The following is a 20,989-nucleotide window of genomic DNA, read 5'->3' on the forward strand; positions in this document are numbered from 1 at the left end:
CCGAGGATTGCAGGGCGCTTCAGTTTGCCTCCTGTTGCTTCCTCCTCCTACTCCGCTTCCTCATCCTCTACCGGCTACTCATCCGGTCAGCGTAACACCTTCACCACCAACTTCAGCACAGCCAAGGGTAAACGACAGCAGGCAGTTTTAAAACGTATCTGTTTGGGGAGCAAACCCCACACCAAGCAGGAGCTGTGGACGGGCCTTGAACAGACAGACCGATGAGTGGTTGGTGCCAGTGAGCCTCAAGCCCGGCCTGGTGGTGTGCGATAATGGGCGAACTCTCGTAGCAGCTCTGGGACTAAACGGTTTGACGCACTGGTGCATGTGCTGAATTTGATGGTGCAGAGATTCCTTAAAAATTACCCCGATATGTCAGAGATGCTGTATAAAGTGCGGGCCGTCTGTGCACGCTTTCGGCGTTCTCACCCTGCTGCTGCTCGCCTGTCAGCGCTGTAGCGTAACTTCGGCCTTCCCGCTTGCGAAGTGCCCACAAGGTGGAACTTCACCTTGCACATGCTGGCCAGACTGTGCGAGCAGCAGCAGGCAGTAGAGGGGTTTCAACTGCAGCACACATGGGTGAGTCGCTCTGCGAAACAGCACCACTTCACCACCAATGACTGGGCCTCCATGCAAGACCTCTGTTCCTTGTTGCGCTGTTTCAAGTACTCCACCAACATGGCCAGTGCCGATAACGCTGTTCTCAGCGTTAATATCCCACTTCTATGGCTCCTTGAAAAAACGCTGCTGGTGAGGATGGAAATGGATGTGGCAATGGAAGAGGAGGAAGAGGGATCATTTCGTAGGGTTTCAGGCCAGTCATTCACAAGTGGCTCCTGCACCCACAAACTCCAGGTACACAATTGTCCAGCCAGGGCACAGTTCTGGAGGATGACGAGGTGGAGGATGACACGGAAGAGATGGAGGAGGAACCATGTTCACAGCAGGGTGGCACCCAGACCAGCTCATGGCTATCACTGGTGCGTGGCTGGGGAGATACAGAGGATACAGACGATACACCTCCCACAGAGAACAGCTTTTTGTTGCCTCTGGGCAGCCTGGCACACAAGAGCGATTACATGCTGCAGTGTCTCCGCAACAACCGCCGAGTTGCCCACATTCTAACTTGTGCTGATTACTGGGAGGACACGCTGCTGGATCCCCGTTACAAGGACAACGTACTGTCCTTAATTCCCTCACTGGAGCGTGATCGTAAGATGCGCGAGTACAAGCGCACGCTGGTAGATGCGCTGCTGGTGGCATTTCCACCTGACAGCGGGGGCACAGTGGAAGCACAAGACAAAGGCAGAGGCGGAGGAAGAGGTCGCCAACGCAGCTGGGGCACCGCCAGCACCTCAGAAGGCAGGGTTAGCAAGGCCAAAATGTGGAAAAGCTTTGTCAGCACGCCACAACAACCAGCACCACCAGCTGATATGGAACTTCTTAGCAGGAGGCAGCATTTCACCAACATGGTGAAGCAGTATGTGTGCACATGCCTACACGTACTCAATGAAGGGTCTGCCCCCTTCAATTTCTGGGTCTTCAAATTGGGCACATGGCTTGAGCTTGCCCTTTATGCCTTGGAGGTGCTGGCCTGCCCTGCAGCTAGTGTATTATCTGAACGTGTGTTTAGCACGGCAGGGGACGTTATCACAGACAAGCACAGCCGCTTGTCCACAGCCAATGTTGACAAGCTCACGTTTATTAAAATGAACCAGGCATGGATCCCACAGGACTTGTCCATACCTTGTGCAGAATAGACATGTATACTGGCCTTAACCAGCCATTGTTATACTACAGCGCAATTGATCATTCTTGTATTTTGGATATTTCACACTCTTTTGGAGTGTACCCTAATAAAAAAATAATTATAATTAAAACCAAAAACCAGTGTTGGCTACCTTGTCCTCCCCTACTGCTGCTTCCACCTACACCTACATCCACCGCCTCTCTACTCCATATCGACCTCCACCTCTTAAATCAAGTTTTTTTTATAAATTTGTACATATTTTATTTTATGTCATTTCACTAATTTGTCTGTTAAATTATCGGGTGAAATTCACCAATTTTTGGGTGTGATATACCACTGCTCTAGCTAGTAGACAAGTTAAAAAAATTCACTAATTTGTTTGTTACATTTTTGATTGAAATTCACAAATTTTTGGGTATGATATACCACTGCTATACCTAGTAGACAGGTAAATAAAAATTCACTAATTTGTCTGTTACATTTTCGGGTGAAATTCACCAATTTTTGGGTGTGATAGACCCCTGCTCTACCTAGTAGACGGGTTAATAGATTTCACAAATTTTTCTGTTACATTCTTGGGTTGACATTTTACAATTTCTGCCGTGAATAAACCCTTGCTCTGCATAGGTGACAGGGACCGAATTTTTTAAAAATAATCTGTTCCATTGGTGGGTGAGATTAACTCATTTCCGGCAATGAAAAACCCCTGTTCTGCATAGGTGACAGGGACTTAAATTTCTAAAATTTGTCTTTAATTGGCCCTTTCATTCGATCCTTCTGCTTTAATAACTTGTCCCACATTTCCACTTCATCCCATTGCAGCCATTGACCTCCCTTGGATGAGGTCTCCCTTTCTCACGCTTCCTTTCCGGCGTGGAACCCTGATTAGCCGATCAACATGGTAGGCTCAGAAAAGAACATCGAAAGTTGATAGAGAAGATATCCAAATGGATCGTGGATGTCACAGAGACGTGCGATTAGGCAGAAGTTATCTAGAGTCAAAAAAGCGGCAGCAGGGCCTCTCCTGGCTAACGTTTCCAAATCCAAAATACCCCAGTGATATTCCCTATAATTTTTTTATTAATCATTCCAATAACAGGGCATCTTAAAAGTCCTGTATTGTTATTTATCGTCACTACCTCCCCTTGTCGGGAGTGGATAATTGCCGCGCGCCCCGTCCTTAACTTGGAAGCTTATGCTTCAATACTTTGTCCCACATTTCCGCTCAATTACATTTAATTTCATCCATTAACTTCTGTTGGATGTGGTATCCCTTTCTCAGGCTCCCTCTCTGGCCTGGAACCCTGATTCCCCACCACCCATGATCGCCATGGTAGGCGCATAAAAGAACATCGAAAGTTGATAGAGAAGATATACAATTGGATCGTGGACATCACGGGGACGTGTGAATGGTGGAGCAGTATGTGTGCACATGCCTACACGTACTGAATGGTGGGTCTGCCCCCTTCAACTGTCTGAACGTGTGTTTAGCACGACTGGAGGGGGTTATCACAGGTTATATTTCCCAATGTTTTAGGGTGTACCCTAATTTAAAAATAAATAAATAAATTTAAAACCAAAAAGCAGTGTAGGCTACCTCCTCCTCATCCACTGTCGCTTCCACCTACACCGCCACATCCACCGCCTCCTCAACCTCCTACTCCATATGCACCTTGTCCTCCTAGATTAAGATTATTATTTTTTATTTTTACGTATTTTATGTTATTTAACCACCTCTGGACCGCCTAATGCAGGATCGCGGTCCGGAGGCGGCTGTCTCAGGCAGAGTCACGCATTGGCGCGTCATCTCGCGAGACGCGAGATGACTCTCACAGCCGGCCCGCGCATGCGCATCGCGGGCCGGCAAAAGTTAGAGAGGTATTGTATTACATCATCAGCCTGCCAGCCAATGATCGTGGCTGGCAGGCTGATGATTTTCAAAAAAAGAATCACAAGCCATATAACACCTTATATTTATAAATATAAGGTGTTAAATGGCTTCTCTGCTCCTCTGCTGGTCCTTTTGGTCGGTTGGTTCCAGCAGAGGAGCAGACATCACAGTGAGTACACCAAACACCACACATAGCCCCAGATCACCCCCCATCACCCCAATTAACCCCTTGATTACCACTTGATCGCCCCTGTCAATCACCTAGTGAAAGGGAAAAAAATGATCAGTGTAAACTGTCACTTTTTTTTTCACTGGTATTGACTGTTAGGTTTTAGGATAGTTTAGGCCCCTTGGTTAGGTAGTTAGCGATCGTTTAGCGCCCAGCCCAGCGTATCGCTAATCAGCATTTGTACTTTTATAGTATCTGTAAGTGATCAAAACGTATCACAGTCAGATCTATAATAGTATTAGTGTCACCTTAGTTAGCCTTCCACCCAAAACGCAGTGTTTGCCCGATCAGGTCTGATCCGCCGCAGTGACAAAAAATATACATATTTTTTATCACTGCACAATCACTTCACAAGCGCTGCGGCGATAAAAAAATCAGTTTTGATATTTTTTATCAATCGCAGCGGCTTCCGGTACTTCGCTAGCCTCCCATTAGTAAGACAGGCTTGCTTTTTTTCTTGGGTAGTCTCAGGGAATACCCCCTAACTTTAGTTGACCAAATGTCAAATAAGGAGTATTCTTCTGAAGAGGCCTACAGGATTCTGACCCAGTCGGATGAGGAATGGGAACCCTCATCTGACGAATCCAGCGGGTCAGAATATGAACCTGTAGAAAGCAGTGGCAGTCTGACCCAAAGTTCGGACGAGGAGGTTGAGGTCCCTGATACCACCAGGCGTACCCGGCCCTGTGTTGCTACACCACAGGTTGCGCAGGATCCGCTTCAAGGGCAGCAGAGTGGGGCTGGCGCTGTCGTATTACGTGGTGAGGCATACACCAGCAGCGCAGCCCACCCTGGACCTAGTACCAGCACTGCCGTACAACATGGTGAAGTGGCGAGCACCAGAAGGGATGTTGAAGCTGGTATGGTAGCAAGTGCAATAGTTACCCCGTCGCAGCCACCGCACAGACAGGCCCGTAGAGCCCCTAGAGTCCCTGAGGTGCTGGCAAACCCTTATTGGCAGTCCCCAACTTCAGCTGCACCATTAGTTCCCCCTTTCACCGCCCAGTCTGGAGTTCGGGTTGAGACAGCTCAGATCGGTTCGGCACTGGGATTTTTTTAGCTGTTCTTGACTGCGGACCTCTTGGACATAGTCGTGGCAGAAGCAAATCGGTAGGCCACTCAATTTATAGCCGCCAACCTGGGAAGCTATTATGCCCAGCGTTTCCGGTGGAAATCCGTCCAAGTTTCCGAATTAAAAAAAATTCTGGGCCTTCTCCTCAACATGGGTCTAACCAAAAAGCATGAATTGCGGTCATATTGGTCCACAAATCCAATTCATCACATGCCCATGTTCTCTGCTGCCATGTACATGGGCACGATTTGAGGCCATCCTGCGTTTCCTGCACTTTAGCGACAACACCACCTCCCGTCCCAGAGGCCACCCAGCTTTTGACCGGCTCCACAAAATTCGGCCCCTCATAGACCACTTCAACAACAAATTTGCAGATTTGTATACCCCTGAGCAAAACATCTGCGTAGACGAGTCCCTTATATATTTTACCGGGCGCCTTGGCTTCACACAATATATCCCAAGCAAGCGCGCCCGGTATGGGGTCAAATTGTATAAGCTCTGTGAAAGGGCCACAGGCTATACCCACAAATTTCAAATCTATGAGGGTAAAGATCAGACCCTAGAGCTGGTCGGTTGCCCTGATTACCTGGGGAGCAGTGGGAAGACAGTCTGGGACTTGGTGTCACCCTTATTTGGCAAGGGGTACCATCTTTATGTGGACAATTTCTACACAAGTGTGCTCCTCTTCAGGCATTTGTTCTTAGAACAGATTGGCTGCAGTGACACCACGCGACCTAATTGCCGGGGCTTCCCTCAATGGCTCGTTACCACCCATCTTGCAAAGGTGGATAGGGCTGCCTTATGTAACGAAGAACTGCTCGCGGTGAAATGGAGAGACAAGCGCGACGTTTACATGCTCTCCTCCATTCACGCAGACACGACAATACAAATAGAATGAGCAACCAGTGTCATTGAAAAGCCCCTCTGTGTCCACAACTATAATTCGCTCATGGGAGCGATGGACTTAAATGACCAGATGTTGGCTCCTTATTTAGTTTCCCGACGCACCAGACGCTGGTATAAGAAGGTGTCTGTATATTTGATTCAATTGGCTGCATATAATAGTTTTGTTCTCTACAGTAAGGCTGGGAGAACAGAATCCTTCCTCAAATTTCAGGAAGAGATCATCCGTGGCCCCAACCACCAGTGTAGTGAGCCGTCTACACGAGCGACATTTCCCCAATGCCGTTGCTGGTACCTAAACCCAACCGTCACCCCGAAAAAGATGTTGTGTCTTTAGCAGGAGTGGAATAAGGCGTGACACCCGCTATTTCTGTCCTGACTGCCCTGACCACCCTGCCCTATGCTTAGGGGAGTGTTTCCGGAAGTACCACACACAGGTACACTTAGCATAGGGATTGCATCTCACAGGACAGGCACACAGGGCTATTAGGGCCCATTCACACAGAGCTGCTGCAAACCTCTCCTTTCACCTGGGACAAAGTGCTTAATGTATCTCTGGGCGATTTGCGCTTTGCACATTGTCCCATGGGGAAGGAGAGGTTTGCCCTATAAAGGTAAAAAAAAAAAAAGCGTGCGAAGAAGTCTGGGATCCAAATATCTAAAAATGCCCTCCTATAAGGAATTTGGGCCCCTTTGCGCATCTAGGCTGTAAAAAAGTGTCACACATGTGGTATCGCTGTACTCAGTAGAAGTTGGGCAATGTGTTTTGGGGTGTCATTTTACATATACCCATGCTGGGTGAGATAAATATCTTGGTCAAATGCCAACTTTGTGTAAAAAAATGGGAAAAGTTGTCTTTTGCTGAGATATTTCTCTCACCCAGCATGGGTATATGTAAAAAGACACCCCAAAACACATTGCCCTACTTCTTCTGAGTACGGCAATACCACATGTGTGACACTTTGCAGCCTAGGTGGGCAAATGGTCCCACACTCCAAAGAGCACCTTTAGGATTTCACAGGGCATTTTTTACACATTTTGATTTCAAACTACTTCTCACACATTAGGGCCCCTAAAATGCCAGGGCAGTATAATTACCCCACAAGTGACCCCATTTTGGAAAGAAGACACCCCAAGGTATTTTGTGATGGGCATAGTGAGTTCATGGAAGTTTTTATTTTTTGTCACAAGTTAGTGGAATATGAGACTTTGTAAGGAAAAATAAATATTAAAAATCATCATTTTCCGCTAACTTGTGACAAAAAATTAAAAGTTATATGAACTCACTATGTCCATCAGCGAAAACCTTAGGGTGTCTACTTTCCGAAATGGGGTTATTTGTGGGGTTTTTCTACTATCTGGGCATTGTAGAACCTCAGGAAACATGACAGGTGCTCAGAAAGTCAGAGCTGCTTCAAAAAGCGGAAATTCACATTTTTGTACTATAGTTTGTAAACGCTATAACTTTTACCCAAACCATTTTTTTTTACCCAAACATCTTTTTTTTAATCAAAGACATGTAGACCAATAAATTTAGAGAAACATTTATATATAGATGTCGTTTTTTTAAAATTTATTTTACAACTGAAAGTGAAAAATGTCGTTTTTTTGCATTTTTTTTTTAGTAAATTTCGATTAATAACAAAAAAAGTAAAAATGTCAGCAGCAATGATATACCACCAAATGAAATCTCTATTAGTGAGAAGAAAAGAAGGTAAAATTCATTTTGGTGGTAAGTTGCATGACCGAGTAATAAACTGTGAAAGTAGTGTAGTGCAGAATTGTAAAAAGTGGTCTGGTTATTAAGGGTCTTTAAGCTAGGGGAGCTGAGGTGGTTAAAGTCATTTCCCTATCCACACTTATTTGCAGAGCACTTGCCATGCTCTTAACCACATTTTGAAGCCATTTGCAGCCCTCTAGCCCTTTCCATGACATTTTTACAGCCATTTTAGTGCTCAAAAGTTTGGGTCCCCATTGACTTCAATCGGGTTCGGGGTCAAGTTCGGGTCCCGAACTCAAACTTTTTTGTGAAGTTCGACTGAACACATCGAACCCGAACATCCAGGTGTCCGCTCAACTCTAATGATATTCAGTGCACATGGAATCGGCCAAAAAGAAGTTGAGGATCTCATGTTCTAAAAATCTGACTGCTTTTTTGATGACTAATTTTAAGGACCAAGCAGACAAAAATATGGATTAATCCTCCATTTTTAATAAAGGAAGAACCAATGAAATGGATAATTTATAATTAGAGAGAATCTACAATTTTACTGCAATTCACGAATTCTTCACAGGAAGCTGTAGATTTGTATTATAGTTCAGCTACAAATGTAGTGTCTAACCTGCATATATGGGGTCTAATCCTCCCCTCTACATCATTTTATTAAATGCATATTTTTAAAATGTATCTATAACTTTCCTGTTGAGTTGGCAGACCTTTCCTGGTGTGGTGTTTTTTAGAGCTGTGATGTCTGCATTGACCAATTGGCTCTTCTCCTGCAGCTCCATCTCCTGACTCACAGGCTGTGATAGAAGCTGTAGCATGAGACTCCCTCCTCCCCTCTCACAGCATAAATCTCACATAGACACTGGCACAATAAAAGACAAACAAGAAAAAAGATGTCAGGAAATCAAGGAGATTAGCTGAGTGTGGAGGAATCTAACAGCCTCCTTGATTTCTCTTGATTCAGTGCTGATAGGGTTAATGACCACTTCCCTTTTCTCAGCTGTTGCTCAGTGGTCATCACTTCTACCCTATAGTCTCACCCCACCCTTCTGATTAGGCAGTTGATAGCTTCATTTGGGTTTGGCTGAGCTGGTGTGAGATCCTCTCTGGTGTTCCTGTTCTTCCATCTCTATAGAAGTTGTAGCACGTTTGTTTGTATTTGTTATATTCCCTGTTGTTGTATCTGGGCCTGAGACAGAGACTTCCATTTGTCCATCTGGGGAGGAGTGAGTTGTCTCTGAACCTATACTTATTCCAGGGCCTTATAGGAAAATCAGGGCCTAGGTATACTTCCCTCTGAATATTCCGACCTTCAAGGTCTATTCATATTAATAGGTAGTCAGGGACCGCATTAGGGTTGTCTAGGAGGTGATGTGTTTCTTCACTAGTTTCCAGGCCCAATTACTGTTCCCCTTCCCTCCTGTGTTCAGTGTGGAGTCCCCCCCCCCCCCACCCACACTGATTGTGACACATATAGGCCTGACCAATACTGCATATAAATGGGTCTAATGGGCGGTCAATGATCTTGAACAAACTTCCATATGAATATTCATTCCTTATCAATGCCGAATAATATCATTCAACTAACTGGACCTTTAATCATGGTTAATATTGCTAGAGGTAATTTGGTGTTGGATGACAGCAAAGTGATATAAACAAAAGACAAATTATGTAAATCCCAAATATTCAGTCATCAAGGCAAAGTCCTCATGGGACGAGCATTTAAAATATAGATGTTAAAATTAGAAAAGCACTCATAGCCATGGAGAAAATGTAGACATCAAACAAAAGCAAAGAGGAGGGAATTTAGCGTTCAACCTAAGCATTGGTGCTCGATTATTGCATCAAGTAACCCACACTCTGACTACTCAAGTGATATAGTGTCTACTGTGTTTATCAGAAGTCAGCCTCTCTATTCAAGAATATGAGACTCACAATACAGCTCCAATATACTTACATAAAGAGACGGTCCTCTGGTTGACACAGCAGACACTGTAGAACCCAGGTAGGCAAACTGTGGAACACATGATGCAACAGCAGACCTAAACCAGTAAGGAGATTGACTGCAGTACCCTGTCCCATGTGTAGTTTACAGGCATAAAATGAAGACAACTATTAAAAAATCCCAGCATGCTTTTTAATGGCTAAACAGAGGGTTTAGCTCACTCAAGTGGCACCTGGGGACCTGACACAGGGCATACTAAGCTGCCTAAAACAATGAGCAGTTAATACAAAGCAAAACAGGATTAAAGATCACAAGTAGTGTAATAAAACTAAAAAAGTTCAATTTATTAGAAAAAAAATACTAATAATTACAGCAACTTGCTGTGCCATGTAGTAGATTGTATAGGCACACATCAAATAACTCTTCTTACTTTGCCTTAAAGAAGCAGAGACAAAAAGGGACTTCCCAAAAATGGCAACACTTCCACAGTTGCTGGCTCGGCTGTTGCCCTAGTTGGATCCTACTTCCCTACATAATATGTTGAGCATATAGACTAATCAGGGGAAGTCTCCAAAGCCACTTGACATGATAGTCGTGCCACTATTACGTCTGATATGGCAGGTAACAGGCATGTGGTGCAAAGGGGAGGGAAGGGGAGTACCCTTTCACAAGTGAGAGGGAGGAGTGATGACCCCTAACTCACCTGGCACCTGGCTGCCCTGACCTCCCTAGACGAGCTGCTTACCCATATGCCGATCACGTGCCTGGTCCCTTGATTACCCTGAAATAAGCCCTAGGTAGTGAGTAGGGCGGCGGGAGCACTAGTCCTCACCACTGACTCCTAGGGTAACAACAGGGAAAAGACAAACAACACAATCCCCAAAGGAAGACAACAACAGGAGTGAACTGGAGATCCAACAGCTCCAGTTCCAACACCTCCACAGCAACTCCAACTCCACCAGAGGTCAGAATAGAAGATCTGGAAAGAAGGTCTATATCTGGCAACAAGGAAAGCAGAAAGGGAGAATATATAGTATCTGGGAGTGGCTGACAAAGAACAGATGAACAGAAAAGCTATAGGTTCCTAAATGGGACAAAAAGGATCGCAAACCTAAGCAGTAAAACCTGGACCGGAATCCATTCCCAGCACTAGGTCATGGAGCGATATCTTGAAACCGAGCGAGTAGCCACCCACTGCGACCTTCTGACCCAACGAACAACAGGGTCAGCGATAGGTCATGACACCCTCGTGACAGCCACAGTCTATAGCGCATATACCAATGCTGATGAGCAAATTTCCTGAAATTTAATTTGGATTCAATTCAGCTAAACATGTGAGCCAATTCAAGCAAATTCGACCCACATTAAAAATGCCCTAATTGCCCTGACAAGTTGTGGATGACACACCTTTCAAGTTCTTTAATGCTAAGACATCATTAGTAAGGACACATTGACAGCGACATATATGGCTATGGGTAAATGGATAGTAACCAGTGGTTACACTCCCTTTTAAAAAACACAGCACTGTTGGATTTTTTCACATTTCTTTTTAAATGATTAAAATATGTTGACTTTTTGTGGCAATTGCATGCTGGTGTGTATACACAGACACCTCCCTGGGTCAAGTAATAATGCTTCTTAATCTTTCCTGTCTTCCAATCTAAAAACAGCTGACGCTATTATTAGAAAAATTCTGATTTGGTTTCTTCCCCAATGTTTGAAAATTTGGGTCAAATTTCGTTTGAATTAACGTCTATTTTTTATGCATTGCTTAGCTGTTTGCCATGTTTTTCTGCTTTGGAGGACATTTTCATCCATTTATATGTAAAACCATTTATATGTATTCTAAAAATTAAAAAAGTAAAAAAATATATATATCTATATATCAACCCCCTTTCCTTCAACCAGCTCGGCTCCCCTAGCTAAACCCCCTTAATGATCAGAACACTTTTTACAATTCTGCACTACACTACTTTCACTGTTTATTGCTCGGTCATACAACTTACAACCCAAATGAATTTTTCAATTAAAACTACATTTCTATATACATTTTTCTCTAAATGTATTGTTCTACATGTCTTTGATAAAAAAAATGCAATAAGTGTATATTTATTGTTTTGGGTAAAAGTTATAGCGTTTACAAACTATAGTGCAAAAATGTGAATTTACACACTTTGACTTTCTGAGCACCTGTCATGTTTCCTAAGGTTCTACAATGCCCAGACAGTAGAAACACCCCACAAATGACCCCATTTCGGAAAGTAGACACCCTAAAGTATTCGCTGATGGGCAAAGTAAGTTCATGGAAGTTTTTATTTTTTGTCACAAGTTAGCGGAAAATGATATATATATATTTTTTTCTTACAAAGTCTCATATTCCACTAACTTGTGACAAAAAATAAAAACTTCCATGAACTCACTATGCCCATCATGAAATACCTTGGGGTGTCTTCTTTCCAAAATGGGGTCACTTGTGGGGTAGTTATACTGCCCTGGCATTTTAGGGGCCCTAATGTGTGAGAAGTAGTTTGAAATCAAAATGTGTAAAAAATGCCCTGTGAAATCCTAAAGGTGCTCTTTGGAATGTGGGCCCCTTTGCCCACCTAGGCTGCAAAAAAAGTCACACATGTGGTATCGCCATACTCAGAAGAAGTAGGGCAATGTGTTTTGGGGTGTATTTTTACATATACCCATACTGTGTGAGATAAATATCTCTGTAAAAGACAACTTTTCCAATTTTTTATACAAAGTTGTCATTTTACAGAGATATTTCTCTCACCCAGCATGGGTATATGTAAAAATACACCCCAAAACACATTGCCCTACTTCTCCTGAGTACGGTGATACCACATGTGTGACACTTTTTTGCAGCCAAGATGCGCAAAGGGGCCCAAATTCCAATGAGTACCTTTTAGGAGGGCATTTTTAGGCATTTGGATTCCAGACTTCTTCTCACGCTTTAGGGCCCCTAAAATGCCAGGGCAGTATAATTATCCCACATGTGACCCCATTTATTTTTCTCACAAAGTCTCCCTTCCCGCTAACTTGTGACAAAATGTTCAATCTTTCACGGACTTACTATGCCCCTCAGTGAATACCTTGGAGTGTCTACTTTCCTAAATGGGGTCATTTGTGGGGTGTGTTTACTGTTCTGGCATTTTGGGCGGGGCTAAATTGTGAGCAACCCTGTAAAGCCTAAAGGTACTCGTTGGAATTTTCGGCCCCTTTGCGCACCTAGGCTGCAAAAAAGTGTCACACATGTGGTATCGCCGTACTCAGGAGAAGTAGGGCAATGTGTTTTGGGGTGTATTTTTACATATATCCATGCTGGGTGAGAGAAATATCTCTGTAAATTGACAACTTTGTATAATTTTTTTTAAAAAGTTGTCATTTACAGATATATTTCTCACACACAGTATGGGTATATGTAAAAATACACCCTAAAACACATTGCCCTACTTCTCCTGAGGACAGCGATACCACATGTGTGACACTTTTTTGCAGTCTAGGTACGCAAAGGGGCCCAAATTCCAATGGGTACTTTTAGGATTTCACAGGGCATTTTTTACGCATTTGGATTCCAAACTACTTCTCACTCTTTAGGGCCCCTAAAATACCAGGGCAGTATAAATACTCCACAAGTGACCCCATTTTGGAAAATGCTTATTATTTTTTTTCTCTTACAAAGTCTTATATTCCACTAACTTGTGACAAAAAATAACATTTTACATGAATTCGCCATGCCCCTCACGAAATACCTTGGGGTGTCTTCTTTCCAAAATGGGGTCACTTGTGGGGTATTTATACTGCCCTAGCATTTTAGGGGACCTGAAGCATGAGAAAAAGTCTAGAATATAAATGTCTAAAATTCATGTGGTATGGTGAGTTCATGTGTGATTTAATTTTTTGTCACAAGTTAGTGGAATATGAGACTTTGTAAGAAAAAACAAACAAAAAATAAATAAATCAATTAGTTTTTTGCAGAGCCTATAGAACATATCCGATTCTTGTCTGCAATTGTGGACAAGAAAAGGCATTTTCTATATAGTTCTGGCAATGTGCGTATCCGCAAAATGCTGAAAGCACATCGCCAGTGTCCGTGTTTTGCAGATCTGCGGTGTCCGTGTTTTGCGGATCCGCAAAACACATACGGACGTCTGAATGGAGCCTTACAGGGGGGTGATCAATGACAGGGGGGTGATCAGGGAGTCTATATGGGATGATCAGGGGTTAATAAGGGGTTAATAAGTGACAGGGGGGTGTAGTGTAGTGTGGTGTAGTGTGGTGCTTGGTGCTACTTACAGAGCTGCCTATGTCCTCTGGTGGTCGATCCAAGCAAAAGGGTCCACCAGAGGACCAGGTAGCAGGTGATCAGAGGCTGTTAACAAAACAGCGTCTGATATACCTTTCAAGGGTTAAAAAAATTGCATCTACAGCCTGCCAGAGAATGATCGCCGCTGGCAGGCTGTAGATCGACTCGTTTACCTTCCGATCCTGTGAACGGGTGCTCCTGTGAGCGTGCGTTCACAGGAAATCTCGCGTCTCGCGAGATGACGCGATGGCGCATCAAGGAGGAACTGGCCGCCCGCCCGCAGGACGCATCCCTGCGTTAGGCAGTCAGTAGCTGGTTAAAGTACTGAATAATTTTAACATGTGGTATATATTAAATACACATGTATATTTTGCAATGAACTAAAGGTCCCCTTTAAAATTTGCATTTGGCTTAGAGCTCTTTCATGCTTTCATGGCATGTTTCTATTGCTTGAGTTTATTTTTTCACCCTCAGACATATTTGTTTTAGCTGTCAATGCTATAGCGATCAATGATAGTTTAATGATCCTGTTGTCAGCTCCCTGAAGCCAAATCATTGCAGTCAGACTAAAATTGCTGATGACGTTTGTAATGTTTATAGCGACATGTCAACACAACAAATTTGTGTCTCTATTTGAGCACTGGTATTTAAAAATCAATGGTGTTGTATGTGGCAGCTCACCAACTGTTAATTTTCTAATTTCCTTTGGAATATGGAAATTAAAGTAACCCAACTGCACAACGTATTTGAAAGCTAATTATTGGATATTAAACAACTGACTTGATATTTAAAGTGTCCTTCAGATTTTGAATATACTGTATATAGATAGTGTGGTTGAAAAAAAGGCATAGGTCCATCATACCCAGTCTGATTTGGATGAAGGGAAAGAATATGGGCATATTTTAGAAATTGGTTTCCTTCCCAGAGGAGGGAGCACTGGTGACTTAAAGTGCTGGAGTCCTAAGTTCAAATCCAATGATGGACATCTGCATGGATTTTGTATGTTCTCCCCATGTTTGTGTGGGTTTCCTCATGGTCCTCCAGTTTCCTCCCACACTCTAAAGACAAGCTAATAGGGAATTTGCATGTGTGCCCCACTGGTGGCAATGATGATATATGTAAAGAGCTGAAGAATATGTCTGTGCTATATTAGTTAGTAAAAAAAATTCAAAAAGCATGCATAATGAGTCAATGTATCATAAAATGGAAAAAATTCCTTCTGATATCAAGAAGTTATCAGATTGGATCTTAAGTGAAACCAGTTTTCACAATAATTTTATATCATTATTTGTACACTGACCATTAATATACTGTATATGTGTGTGAACATTTAGTAATACAGTTTTTTTTAGGATATGGTTAGTAGAGATGAACAAATAGATTCTAAATTAACCTGATTCCACTCATATTTTGTAAAATTGGTGAACCTTTGGTGATTCAATTTGAGATAGAAGGAATTAATTAAAAAAATAAATAGAAAAGTCAGAGCCTAAAAAGGAAAAAAGGAGTCCTAGGAGACCGCAGAGTACCATACAATTTTTTTTTAGGACAAATGTAGCACTTTTGATTTGGGCAGAATCGTTTTTGACCTTAATCAAATTGGTTGACCGTTTCAGCAAATTTAAACCTAAGTCAAATTTTGATTGATTTGGTCATCTCTAGTGGGCAATTTACTAAGACATTAGTCTTAATCAAAAGCCTGTTGGAGTAGAGCACAATGAAGTTGTTAAGAGACACTTTCCTCCTAATAAATTTGCTTAGGTCTGTCCATGTGCCCCAAACTGAAATCTGTCACAGCTATGAGACAACATAATGGTTAAAAACTGAGCAGGCGCCACCCCTTCCACTAAGCCCCATTCACTTTTTTTAAAAGGGGTAAAAAGAGGGGTAAAAACATGTATGGCAATATTTGTCCTTTTTTACATCATAAAACTGACACAGGACGTGATAAATCCTCCCATCTTAATCGCTAATTAAGGCTCTTATTAAAGGGGTTATCCCATTTCACAGATTGGTGGTACATTATATTGCTAGAATATTCCACCTACTCTAGCACCTATCTCTAGAACAGGACCCTGAAAGTGGATGAGGGTGCACCGCACAAGTGCGGCCGCCCACCATCCACTACTATGGGAGTGCTAAAAATACTTGAGAGGTCTCCATTCACTTTGCTTCATTCATTTAGCTCTTTTCGGAACTTCCATAGAAGTGAATGGAAGGCACACCGGGTATGCGTAGTGCGCTCTTCTTCACTTTGGGGTCCCCGCTCTAGAGGTGGGACCCCCAGCTATCTGACATTGATGGCATACCCTAGCCATAGGCTACTAACATGTGAAATTAGATAAACCCTTTAACCCTTTCATGACTGGGCGATTTTCCGTTTTGTTTTTTACTTCCAGCCCTCCCAAAGCCATAACTTTTATACTTTTCTGTTCACATAGCTATATAATGGCAGTTTTTTGCAGGAAAAGATGCCCTTTCTAATGGAACTATTTACGGTTGCATACAATGTGGCGGGAAGCGGGGAAAAATGTATAAATGGTGTAAAAATTTAGAAAGAAAAACACAATTCCAAAACAAAACTGTTTTTTGGGTTTTATTTTTACAGCATTCCATATGTTGTAAAACTTACCAGTTACTTTCATTCTCTAGATCAGTACAAACCCGGCAATACCACATATGTATATTTTTATTGTGTTTTTATACTGAAAATCAAATAAAAACCTTGAAAAAAATTAATTTTTCTTTTAGTCTCCATATTTTGACTCCTATAACTTTTTTGTATTTATGCGTGTGGAGCTGTGTGAAGACTCATTTTTTTGTGGGGAGATCTGTACTTTTCATTGATATCATTTTGGGGTGTGTACGACTTATGTTTTAATAGTATGGGCATTTTTGAGCGCCCAGATACCTATGATGTGTAGGGGGGTGATTTGATTTTTTTTAGTTTTTCTAATTTATAAAAACAGTTTTAACAGTTTTAACTTTTTTTTATAGTTCCCATATGGAACTATAACAAGCAATCATTGGATTGCATTTCTCATAGACTCCAATGCATTAGCATTGAAGTCTATAAAGATTTTACTGTATGTCGGTGGAGTTCTGTCACAGACAGGGGCTCCACAGAAATTATTAAGCAGCCTCCTATCTTACAAGAGGACAGGGTCTGCTGCTAACACACTTCTACTCCCCCGATCCTCACCAGGAGAAGCTGCAGCACACCCAGAAGCATCTGGGTTTTCAGTATTCAGATGCCCGTGGTCAGGATTGATCATGTCATCTGAAGTGTTAAATGCCAGCGATCAGCATTACCGCCGGTCATGGACATTAGCCATGGGTGCCTGCTATATGAGACAACAGGCACCCCATGGCTATGGCGCCCGCTCCACTCAGGAGTGGGCACCATTTTTAAAGTCACGACCGCCAACATAAATAGCCGTATGGTGGTTGGGAAGGGGTTCATAAGACCTCAAATTAGCAACCAATACTATGAGAGAATTTATCATGTCCTGTGTCAGTTTTATGATGTAAAAAAGGCCAAATTTTGGCATACACTATTTTTGCATTAAGATTTGTGAATATTTTAGCAATATCCTAGCGATATACCACCAATGTGTGAGATAGGCAAACCCCTTTAAGATCTCTCATTCTGACCACTATTAATATAATCATGGGATACTTTTCTTTTATTGATGAAAAAAACACACAGGAACACAATATCATGCTAAAGCCATCACTTATGTTCTCTCATAGCAAGACCTGGGTACTTTTGGATAGCCATAGGAAATTAATATGATGACTACTGTCCATATGCACATAACTCATTTATACTCCCTTTTAATTGAACCATATTTTAACTTGAGCTAAAAAGTAATCAACCCCCTAGGGTTGTCCTCTCTTAAAGCCCATGGGTCTTTTGCAGTCTATTGCTCCATTATCAAGTCAGAGCCTTGGTTTACACTATGGTATACTTTCTATATAGAATAGTGGTGATTAGATCCAGCGGGTAACAATTCCCACCTCCACAGACTGCACAGCATTACAGCCCTCATCACCATATGAACGGTGATACAATGGTTCACTAAACCATAAAAGGGTTGTGTCATCTGAAGCATTGGTGGCATATCGCTAGGATATGACACCAATGTCTGATAGCTGCAGGTCCAACCTGCTGCCACCTGTAAAATGGAGCTTGCAAAGTGAAGGAGAGCAGACCTCGAATGTGGAGTGCTGGGCTATTTTTGGAAGTCCCAGAGAAATGAACAGGAAGCGCGCAGTGTAAGCGAGGTCACACCTCCTTTTACATCTGATGAATGTAGCTGAGCCAGCAATCAGTTAATTTTCACAGTCCCATAGAAATTAATAGAGGGTGGCCTTGCATGCGCAGTCTGCTGTCCTTCACTTTGCCAACTCAGCTCTAGAGATAGGCCTCTTGCACACGACTGTATGGATTTTTCAGTATTTTGCGGTCCGCAACAAACATATCCGCAAAAAATACGGATGGCGTCCGTTTGCAATCCCTTTTTTTTTTTGGAAAGTAACAGCTGGCCCCTGATGGAGCAATACTATCTTTGTCCGTTATATATAATAATAGGACATGTTCTATCTTTGAACAGAACGGAAATACGGAAACGGAAGGCATAAGGAGTACCTTCCGTTTTTTTTGCAGATCCATTGAAATAAATGGTTTTGTATAAGGTCCGTATACGGAACGTAAACACAAAAAAAAACATGCCTGCGACTTTTAGCTGGGGTGAAGTTGGCAGAAAAATACTGGAAAAATGATGCTTTTGTTTACATTGAATCCTTTTTGGTGATTTTTTTTTAATTTCTACAGTTTAGTTTTAATATATATATATACATATATATATATGGGCAGACTGAGAACTTAAAGTGGCGCTAGAAAAAATACTAAAGTTCTCAGTCTGCCCATATATATATATATATTGTGGGATTAGCTCTTTTCCGGGGGTTGCAATCACATACTTCTTCACAGACACCAGGATTTAGGGGCCAAACTGTGCTTTATTGTGGCACACACCATAAAGAAAAACACATAAAGCCAAAATAAAATACCTTGCCCGTCAGGACCCTATCTAAACACATAGGTTTCCCTGACTCACATAAAGCGTACCACAGTTTACACCCGTGATGAGATGCGGCTTTCCCAGCCCCAACCTCCAGCAGCCTCTAGGCTGCTCCCACACCAGTGTCTCTTGTGGGATAGTGGTCTCTCAGCCCTCCCAGCTCAGACCACACAGAGCCACTCCAGCCTTCTAACAGTAGAAATAAAATAAAAAATCAACAAAAGGGATTCAATGGGACTGTTTTGTAGTTGGTCCAAACTGATGGAAGGCAGGGCCAGCAATAACATATTGTGGCACATAATACCACCCCAGCAGAGCAAAATACCACAGTTCTTCACAACATTCCGCCGCTAGCAACACAAAATGCATCCCTAAAAACTTCAGCCCACCAGTTAATTTTCCTGTAAGGTCTATGGCCAATCCGCCCTGTGTGTGTATATATATACATATATAATATATATATATATATATATATATATATATATATATATATATATATACAGGTCCTTCTAAAAAAATTAGCATATTGTGATAAAGTTCATTATTTTCTGTAATGTACTGATAAACATTAGACTTTCATATATTTTAGATTCATTACACACCAACTGAAGTAGTTCAAGCCTTTTATTGTTTTAATATTGATGATTTTGGCATACAGCTCATGGAAACCCAAAATTCCTATCTAAAGAAATTAGCATATTTCATCCGACCAATAAAAGAAAAGTGTTTTTAATACAAAAAAAGTCAACCTTCAAATAATTATGTTCAGTTATGCACTCAATACTTGGTCGGGAATCCTTTTGCAGAAATTACTGCTTCAATGCGGCGTGGCATGGAGGCAATCAGCCTGTGGCACTGCTGAGGTGTTATGGAGGCCCAGGATGCTTCGATAGCGGCCTTAAGCTCATCCAGAGTGTTTGGTCTTGCGTCTCTCAACTTTCTCTTCCCAATATCCCACAGATTCTCTATGGGGTTCAGGTCAGGAGAGTTGGCAGGCCAATTGAGCACAGTAATACCACGGTCAGTAAACCATTTACCAGTGGTGTTGGCGCTGTGAGTAGGTGCCAGGTCGTGCTGAAAAATGAAATCTTCATCTCCATAAAGCTTTTCAGCAGATGGAAGCATGAAGTGCTCCAAAATCTCCTGATAGCTAGCTGCATTGACCCTGCCCTTGATAAAACACAGTGGACCAACACCAGCAGCTGACATGGCACCCAGACCATCACTGACTGTGGGTACTTGACACTGGACCTCAGGCATTTTGGCATTTCCCTCTCCCCAGTCTTCCTCCAGACTCTGGCACCTTGATTTCCGAATGACATGCAACAGTCCAGTGCTGCTTCTCTGTAGCCCAGGTCAGGCGCTTCTGCCGCTGATTCTGGTTCAAAAGTGGCTTGACCTGGGGAATGCGGCACCTGTAGCCCATTTCCTGCACACGCCTGTACACGGTGGCTCTGGATGTTTCTACTCCAGACTCAGTCCACTGCTTCCGCAGGTCCCCCAAGGTCTGGAATCGGTCCTTCTCCACAATCTTCCTCAGGGTCCGGTCACCTCTTCTCGTTGTGCAGCGTTTTCTGCCACACTTTTTCCTTCCCACAGACTTCCCACTGAGGTGCCTTGATACAGCACTCTGGGAACAGCCTATTCGTTCAGAAATTTCTTTCTGTGTCTTACCCTCTTGCTTGAGGGTGTCAATGATGGCCTTCTGGACAGCAGTCAGGTCGGCAGTCTTACCCATGATTGCGGTTTTGAGTAATGAACCAGGCTGGGAGTTTTTAAAAGCCTCAGGAATCTTTTGCAGGTGTTTAGAGTTAATTAGTTGATTCAGATGATTAGGTTAATAGCTCGTTTAGAGAACCTTTTCATGATATGCTAATTTTTTTAGATAGGAATTTGGGGTTTTCATGAGCTGTATGCCAAAATCATCAATATTAAAACAATAAAAGGCTTGAACTACTTCAGTTGGTGTGTAATGAATCTAAAATATATGAAAGTCTAATGTTTATCAGTACATTACAGAAAATAATGAACTTTATCACAATATGCTAATTTTTTGAGAAGGACCTGTATATAT

This window comes from Bufo gargarizans, chromosome 2 (assembly GCF_014858855.1).
Source record: "Bufo gargarizans isolate SCDJY-AF-19 chromosome 2, ASM1485885v1, whole genome shotgun sequence".
NCBI classification, from domain to species: Eukaryota; Metazoa; Chordata; class Amphibia; order Anura; family Bufonidae; genus Bufo; species Bufo gargarizans.